Raw genomic sequence first — 10,046 nt, 5'->3', positions numbered from 1 at the left:
TTCTAGTTCTTACCTAGAAAGATCTTTTGGTCCCCGAGAGCTTATTACCTAGTAACTAGTAATATTCTTCTTGTTGATTGAGTACTTCACCTGTACCCAGTAACCGATAAAAGGTAATTTACTTCTTTGTTTTTTCCAACGGATTCGTTTTCACATTTCCCCAGCAAGTCTATCCTTGATATGTTCATCCTAACCGGTGACAAATATTCTTCCTGTCTGGTTTCCCTATTATACCCTAGAGAGTCTATCCTTATATGTTCACTCTAACCGGTGACAAATTTTCTCTTTCTTTTGGTATTCTACCTAGTAACTGGTAGTTGTAATTCCTATTTTCCCCTCTGAGTCTATCCTGAATATGTTCACTTTAACCGGTGACAGATACTCTTTCTTCGGTCTTCTACCCAGTAACCGGTAGTTATAAATCCTATTCTTTTGGTGTTCTATCCTTGATATGTTTACCCTAACTGGTAATAGATATTCTTCCTCATTCCCCATGTAGTCTATCCTTGATATGATCATCTTAACCGATGACAGATATTCTTCCTTTGAGTTTATCCTTGATATGTTCACTTTAATCATTGACGAATACTCTCTCTTTGGTCTTCTGCCTAGTAACAGGTAGTTGTAGATCCTGTTTGATTTCTTTTCCCCAGCAGGTCATTCTTACCCAGTAACCAGTAATGAATATGCCTTATTTTTCTCAGCGAGTCATCCCTTGATATGTTTACCCTAATCGGTAACGAATGTTCCTTTGACCGAGTGTGTTATCTTCTTACCCAGTAACCGATAGTAAATAATATATCTCTTTTACTCACGCGTTAAAGTTATTCTTCCCCAATCGAGTTTGGTTTCATATTTCTCTGAGAAATCGAATCCCTTTTTGCGTGAATATTTCAGCTTTGTTCTGATTTTCGTATTTCCTCAGCGGGTGTTTCTTGCTGTATTGGTGTTATCCCAATACATGCAAATTTCCTTTTTCCTTGACCGAGTCTATCACTAATTTATTTTCATTGAAAATCTTCTCGTGTCTCCCAATAATTTTCAAGTCATAGCCTAGCCTACACATAACTTTTATCCCCAGTGTGTTTGTCTCCTCAATGAGATTTCCTTATGGAATGCATTATGCTCCTATGAACTTTCAGTCTCTTCGGATTCTTTTCCTTTGTGGCAATATATTCCCCACAAAGATAATCTTAACATTCATATCATATGCATCATAAGGTGTCTTAGGGACCAAAATTTGTTTCTTGATGTTGTTATTTAAGTCCATTCTACTGAGTTGATACGAAGATTTTAAAAATCACATCCTCAGTTAGAATGTCCTTAAACAGGGGCAGTTGTAAGACCCCAATTTTGACCCTAATATCCCTCATGAAATCTCATCATTTGCATTGACTTTGGGATCACACCTTGGCATCCTCCTTACCCTTCATTCATTGGGTTTGCATTGGGAGAGATCACTAAGCACATTTGATTATATCATACTCTACTTTCTTTTGTTTACTAAACAAAATACCAAAAATATGCCTAGTGTAATTTTGTTTCTTTTGTAGGTAGTGTACGTGTCCATTTGTGCCTCACCAAGCTCATACCTAGGGTTCTAGACCCCCAATGCAAGGGATCAATTAAGTAAATGTTCACAATGGTTATAAGCATCATATATGGATCCCCATGTTCTTTATTTTTCAATTTCATCAAGAATTCATCAAGAGTTTGAAGCTTGTTTTGCTTGGAAGCCCTAATTCATCTGGGTATCTTGTGTGACTTCCTCAACAAGTTTCTTCAACCATTGATAAAAAATATCAAGGGATACTTCATTTAACATCGTCTCAGACATATAGGATCCTCCATGATCCCCAAAGATCAAGAGAACTTCAAGTTTGCAAGATGGTTCAAAGAAGTTGACTAGAGAAAGTCAACTGGTCAAAACTGGGGTTCCTTAGACATTATCTCCTACATTTTTTTTCATATTAAAATGATTCTAAGATCAAAGTTACTATTTATGAAATTCCAAACAAATTCCATGTTGGCATCAAGAGCTATGTTTGCTTGGAAAAGCATTTTTATGGTGGAAGATTATAGGTCATTTTGTTTGTGCCCTAGTTAGGAGGTCAACTTCCAAGGACCATAACTTTCTAAATTTTTATGATATGAATAACATCATAGTTTCATGATCAATTTAAAGATGTATTCTACAACTTTTATTTTTTGATAAATTTTAAAATCAACTTTCAAGGGCATGTTCCAAGAGGAAACATTATAGGTCATTTTGGGCCATTACCATTGAACAAACAATTTTCCTCAACTTCTAAAATCCATAACTCCCTCATGCCAAATCCAAATTATGTAAAATGTGTGACAAAATTGAAGGGGGATGAAATATCTACAACTTTTGTGAAGAAACTATTTTCATTTCGAGCTCATAGCAAAAGTTATTCAAGGTGGAAGAAGTGGTCATTTGACTTTGTAGTTAGAAACTTTTCAACCATGTTTGATTTCTCCAACTTCCACCTTAAAATTCATCATGATAAATGCTCCAAATGTAAATGTTTTCAACATCAAATTTGTTCCCCTTGATGTCACCTTCCAAAGAATCCAAGATCACTTCATTTGGACAAGAATTGACGGGCTTGGGCATGAGTTCTTTACATGGCTTATTTTAGCAACTTTTGAACTCAAATTCCATTTAACTTTGCATGGCTCCATGTTATGAAATCAGTAGCATTTATGCACGAATTAGAGTGAGTAGCAATGATCATTTTGGGCATAGCACATACCCATGCACCCATGCACTTGTATTTCTATTTTTGGCTCAAAATTCAAATGGTGTGAATATCAGTTTCCATGGCCTGTATAATGAACTCATTGGCTTCAAATTGGAGAGGACCTTCTTCCTAAGCCTTGCCAAGCAATCCTAGAACCCCATTCCATAGAATTTCTTGAGGATTTCATTGAAATGGGGTTCTTGATTCCACTTCTGTTTGGGGATAAGAACTCCAAGGATTCATAGCCCTTTTCATTTCAATTGATCACTGCAAGCAAAAGGAGGAAGAACCAAGTGGATTTACATTGAGATCAAGCCAAATCACCGCAACCCGAAGGTGATTTTTTCAGATTTTCAAGTCTCCGGTTATGCCTCATTTCTCCATAGTTTTACTTGTTTATTGGTTGTCTGAAGTCCTACCAATGTAGGCAACAAGATTGAGTTGCTTTGAGGTCAAATCGAAGCAACTCAGATCGTGTACCTCAAAATTCAATTCCTTGTATCTTTCAATATACTTGGAATTAGGAGAAACTAAGGCCAGATTCGAGCTCCTGAGCTTTTTCTCTTTAAATTAGTGTATGCACTTTTCATTTTAGTGAACTTTGGTGGTGGACCAGTCCGGTGAGGTCCATCGGAGAAGATGACCGGAGCTAGGGGTCTGATGGTGTGTTGGCATGTCTCCTGGCCCTCATATCTTGTTCTCACGTATTAATCTCAACCCTTCCTTTTAAATACCAAACATGTGATGCATTGACTGCAGTGCACCATAAAACGCGCACGCTTGGCCATAAGATCTGCCACCTCAATTAATGAGGGAGATCTGATGGCCCTTGTTTTTTCTAATTTCTTTTTAATTTCTGATTTTCCATTTAATCCTTTTATTTTGTTTAATTCATATTAATTTCATTTTTAATCCAACAAATATGGGACTTTCACCAAAAATCTTTTAATATTTTCCTCTTCCATATTTTGAATTAAAATCATTTTTGGATTGATTTTGATATTTTTCATATTTTTAAATATTTTAAAATACTTCTGACTTTCCAAAAATTATGATTTTTTTTTGTCTAAGGTCCTTTGACCTAGGATAAATCCCTTGGCCATTTATTTGGTATTTTAAAGGGATTTGAGGTTTTTCCCATTTTAAAATGCATTTTAATTCATTTTTAATTGAATAATTGTTTAAAAACTATGTTGAGCCATTTTTATGGTCTTGTGATGTTTGGATTTCTGTTTGATCTGGGTCATGGTTGATTTGACTTTTGTTTGATCAATACCATTGAATTTAGGGGATTGATGAAATATACATTTCATCTCCCAAAATGAATGGATAGTATTGATCAGATGAAATTCCTCATATGATCAATTTGGATTTCTATTTCCCCTTCCCTCTTCATCTTTATCCCTATTCTTACCCAATCTATCTTTGACCAATGATTTCTCTAATGTCTAAATACTAGTTAATTCATCAATGACCTTGTGTCAGATGAATCAACATGAGTCTGACTAAGATATGTCTTTCCTTTTTTAGTGTGTGGTATGTTTTAGGTATTTGGTTCTTTGTACCAAATATCTAACATGCATTAACAATTATATTTTTATTGCCCAGCCTCAGATAGTTGTGACTTTTACATAAATCCAATTATGATTGCTTAACATATAGCTAAATTTGTCCCTCAAGGCATAACATTCTAGTAAGTGAGTTTGTACGTCTCCCATTCTTCATGACATTGTGTGGAAACTTGATCTTTTTTCCATTCATGAGAGCTATTGGCATACTTGTTGATTTATCCAAGTTGGAGCCCTTCTCATGGATGATGTCTTGGCTCATGGATTCATACTCGTGAACGAATGATTGAGTGTTCTCCAAAGAATGACTTAATCAATTAAAAGTCTTCACTAGCATTTGACTAACCATTGACTAACCTTTTATTAATGTTGATTTAATTTCAAGTCATTTACTTTATGCACTTTAAATTTCAGTACCTTTATCATTCATTGCCATTTACATTTCATGCAACTTGTTTATGTTTCAAGTCCTTTTCACTTTGCTCATTTGAGCCATATCTTGTGATTTATATTGTTTGTTTGTCTTTGTTTTGTTTGTGGTCTTAGGACCTTAAAATACTTAATAATAACAAAAACCCTAAAAAACATCTTGGTGGACTGTTGGACTTGATCTGACCTTTTGGACTTAGAATTAGGCAAAATTCCATATGCTAAAAGACTTGGCCAATGCCATCATTTGAGACTGAGTTATCCTTGACTATGCCTTTCATCTGATGCAAGACCTTGAGTGCCTTTGATTCATCTGTTACTTTGTCTCTATGCTTAATTGTCATGTTGTTATTATTATTTATGTCTGATGATTGTTTTGAGTTGATCAAGGAATATCTCATCTGATACATTGGAAGACATATACAAGACTGCTAGTTATTAGAGTATTTGCTTGGATGGTGGCTATCTTATTTGACGCCTTGATCTTCATATGGTTTACCTGAATATTGCTTATGCTTGTTGCTTACTAAAGTCCAAAGGAAAATGTGTTTCTATATGACATTCTTGTCTGTTGGATTGCATCCCATTGGTCAGATCTTTTCAACTCTTAACTTTAATTTTTGTCTAGGATAGTCCCTTCATCTCCTTCCACTTCTTAAATTTCAAAATCTCTCCCTCTTTTCAAAAACTTTCTTCGTTTGTGCTTTTCAACTGGACTTGTTTTAATGATTAGAAACTTTGGCCTTATGTCGTTGAGCTTTCAAACTATTTCTTAAATCAAACCTATGAATGAAAACTTAAACATATTGACTTTAATTTCAAAAAGACAAAAAGAACTAACAACCCCATTCAAATATTTGGCCTTTTGTGCCTTTTCTTGTTAAACTCTTTTTAAAAAAAAATCAATTCACCAACTTCTTTGAAATTGTTACCATCAACTACGGGGTTTTGATCCCTCATTTTTATGTTGGTACGTAGGCATAAGATCGAATGTCTTGTCAAACACAAAAATATAATTAATGAGTTCTTTTCTCATCTCCGACTCTATATTTTTACCAAACACTATTTAGACCAAAGACATATGCACATAAAAAAGGGCTCCCTAGGAGTACCTAGGACACTTTGGATGCTAACACCTTCCCTTTGTGTAACCAACCCCCTTACCTGTAATCTCTGACATTTTATTAGTTTTGATTTGAAAACTTCTTATCTTCGGGTTTTGTTCGTACTTTTCCCTTTTCCTTTGGAAACAATAAAATTGCGGTGGCGACTCTGGTTTTACTGACGTCAAGTTTATCCATAGCTTGATGGTCATGAATTTACCGCTACAACGTTCTTTTGCAAAACCTTTAAGAATAATATCCTCGTTGTGAAAATTTATGTTAATGATATTATATTTGGTTCTGCTAATGCTTCATTGTGCAAAGATTTTGCTAAGTTAATGCAGACAGAATTTAGAATGAGTCTGATGGGAGAACTTAGGTTCTTTCCGGGGATTTAAATTCACCAACATTCAGAAGGAATTCACATCCACTAAAGAAAGTACACAAGAGAACTTTTGAATAAGTTTAAATTGTTAGAATGCAAGCACACAAAAATTTCAATGCATCCTACATGCATCCTGAAGAAGGAAGAGGTAAGTAGTAAGGTAAATCAAAAGCTATTCAAAGGTATGATATGTTATCTCCTTTATTTAACTGCTTCTAGACCTGATATTTTATTCAGTGTTTGTTTGTGTGCTCACTTCCAATCAGACCCTAGAGAGAGTCACTTAACTATTGTTAAGAGAATCTTTAGGTATCTGAAAGGTACTACTAATCTTAGTTTGTTTTATTGAAAATCAAGTGTAGACAAGTTAGTAGGTTATTATGACGTTGACTATGCTGAAGATAAAATAGAGAGGAAAAGTACTTATGGAAGTTGTTAATTTTTGGGAGATAATATGATCTCGTGGTCTAACAAGAGGCAGTTAACAATTTCACTTTCAACAACCGAAAGTGAGTATATTTCAACTTTTGGATGCAACACTCAGACACTCTGGATGAAGAGTTAGCTGGAAGATTATCAAATTTTTGAGAGTAACATTCCTATTCTCTATGATAATACTTATGCTATTTGTTTATCCAAGAATCCTATCTTGCATTCTAAAGCTCAACATATTGATATTAAACATCATTTTTCACGTGACTATGTTCATAAGGGTATTTTCCATTTAAAACTTATTGATACAGACCATCAATGGGCTGATATCTTTACAAAACCCCTTGTTAAGGATAAATTTGTTTTCATTCTGAGAATTTAGTGTTGTTTGATTATGAGACATGAGCTTTCTGAAGTGAGGAAGTTGCATGAATCAGAAAGGTTCTGATCAAAATAAATCTTATTGATCTGTCTTCTTAATTCTGAACAATTATTCCATCTAATGGTTGTCATTTCATTTGATATCATGTGTTTCTTAGTGGTGACAATTGTCCCACTTTCTGAGCATGCGTGATGATGGTGTGACACATTAGGTTTCTCCTTCTTGGAACTAGGTTAAATTTTTTATGTTTCCCCCTATGACGATGTATCTCTTGTTTTCATCATTACTAAAATATTTATATAAACCCACTTTACTCACATTTCACACTATACTCACATTACTCCCACACTTTTTTCTCTTACAAACCTCCAAAATCTCTCTGCAATTATGCCTTACAATTACAAAGTGCCCCATTATGTCTTCCTGCTCCTGAAATTGAGGAAGCTTATGGACATCCAGAGGTATTGATAGAAGATGTTTCTGCTCAGCTTGACAGGGGAAAGCAAGTTGCTTCTGAAGATCAACAACAAGCTCAAGACAATGAGCCAGAGCAACAAGTTGTTGTTTATGAGAATCAAAATGCTACTGGAACTTCTTCTAGGATAATTCCTAAAGTAATTCTAAAGACTCTTGCTGAGATGAAAGAAGAAAGTGTATGGTCAGACAATGCTTGAATAGGCAAGACATTCTATTCGAAATGATTCTCTCCAGATTGTCACCTCCTCCTCCTCCACAGAACCATTATTTTTTCAAAATTTTATGCACTTTTAGGTTATTTTGTCTAAGATTTGTGTACTATTGTGCCTTCTGGAATTTGATATCAATAAGATCATGTTGTTTCCTTATTTTTTGTTATATATGTCTTTTTGATCGATGACAAAGGGGGAGAAACAAATTTGATTTTGATATACCTATGTTCGTGAATCAGAACCCAAACATTTTCAAATATTTATGCTAATAACTACTTCGAAGAATAGTTTGTTAATTGTTTTTCCAGGGAAAGTCAAGAACATCAGAAGCTCTTTAGTTACCAGTTTCTGAAAAAATGGTTTACTCTATGAGTGAAGTTTTAACTTCACCAATTGAGAAAGACTTCCAACCAGACATAACCAGGCATCAAGTTCTAAGGAATTTTGAATTCCATGTTAACCATAATTGGTTCAACCAGGTTTTAATGTTTTAACCAAGTTCTGAAGCTTTTTAAAAAGGGTTTGTATCCAGGCTTTGGAGCTCTTTCAAAAAGAACCAGGCTCTGAAGCTCTTTCAAAAAGAGTCCAACCAAGCTTCTGAAGGGAAGTTCATCAGAGTGTTGACTTTGACAACCAATGTTCTGGATAAGGTCAAGCAACTTCTGAAGACAAACCAAATTCTGTTAGAAGATCATTCTGGTTCTGCAAAAAGGTTAATCATGAAAATGTTCTTTCATTCTGATTTTATCTTTTTGGGATTATATATCTCATGGGAAGCTTTGTGCTTCTGTGTGATATATCTTTATGTGATTACCCTGTACAAAACTATTAATCAAACATATGGTTTTGTCATCATAAAAAACGGGGAGATTGTTAGAACAAGATTTGGTTATGGATCTATACCTTTGTGTTTTGATGATAACAATGTAGTATTTATGTGAGAACAATTTTGGTACTCTAACAGTTTTTTATTCTGTAGCTTTAACAACCAGTTATGATTCTGAATTTATGATGTGCAACATCATCAATTTCTAAACATTTATTCTGAAATTCGCTTCTACGTTGAATCACTCTTGATAAGTTCTGAAAGACATTATGTTGCTGCAACAATGTTCTTTTTGTGTCTGTGCTGATTCACTCTTAAGAAGTTCTGAAAGACGTTATGTTGTTGCTGCAATGTTCTTTCTGGTTCATGCATTGATTCACTTCTGAGAAGTTCTGGAAAGATACTATGTTGTTGCTGCAAGGACCTCTTCACTTCTGCTTCTGGATGTGACTCTGATTATCAAGCTTCTGAAGAATGACAAGCTTCTGAAGAATGACAAGCTTCTGAAGTTTTGTTACTTAGCTAAAGACTCTGAAGATCTCAAGTCAGACGCTGATGCTGCCAAGGTTCTAACTGAAGATTCTGAAGTTTTATTACTTAGGTGAAGACTCTAAAGATCTCAAGCCAGACGCTGACCTGGTCAAGGTTCTGACTAAAGATTATGAAGATTCTGATTTCAGCTCTGTGCTTCTTCTCTTCATGCTTCATACACTTTTCATCAGAAGTCAATAAATTTGAAGATAAGTTCAAAGTGGATACGTGATCAAATAATACATAGTACAAATAAAAAATATTTCTTCCACTCCTGAAAACTTGGACGAAGGACAATACTATTCATCACACCTGTCACTAATCCGTTAGTGGACATATGCTTTTTGGTATCCCGGATTTGCCCTCCAACGGTCCCTTTCTTGTGTTATACAAGTAGGACTTGAAGGCTTGAAGAAAGCAAATGTAACAATTTACAAGACTATTTTCTACGTGAAAAAGCTCTCAACTTTGTGCTTACTTTTCTTTAAGTGTTTGTATTTCATTTGTGTAAAATCTGCTTGTGTAGAAGTAACTTGAACACAAAAATTTGTATTCAAACTTGTTTGTTTGATTTCCTTAAGGAGACTAGGTTATAGTCGGATCCTTGAGAAGACAAAGAAAGTTGCTCTTTGTGATTTCCTTAAGGAGACTAAGTTGTAGTCGAATCCTTGAGAAGACAAATAAATTTGTTATTTATGATTTCTGTAATCTGTTTGATTATAGTGGATTAAGTCCTTGTGTATAAAGAGAAATCTACTTGACGGGTGGACTAGAGTAGCTTTGATTTCTAGCGAACCAAGATAAAATCCATGTGTCTTTCTTTCTTTGTTTTTTTGATTGTGTGAAGTTTTTGAGTTGGTAAATTTTTTTATTTTTAAAACCCAATTCAAACCCCCAATTTTTTGTGTTTTTCACACCTTCATAATCGACACAAAA

Source organism: Lathyrus oleraceus, chromosome 4 (assembly GCF_024323335.1).
Source record: "Lathyrus oleraceus cultivar Zhongwan6 chromosome 4, CAAS_Psat_ZW6_1.0, whole genome shotgun sequence".
Classification (NCBI taxonomy): domain Eukaryota; kingdom Viridiplantae; phylum Streptophyta; class Magnoliopsida; order Fabales; family Fabaceae; genus Lathyrus; species Lathyrus oleraceus.
The sequence above is the reverse complement of the archived record's forward strand: the minus strand, read 5'-3'. Positions refer to the sequence as shown.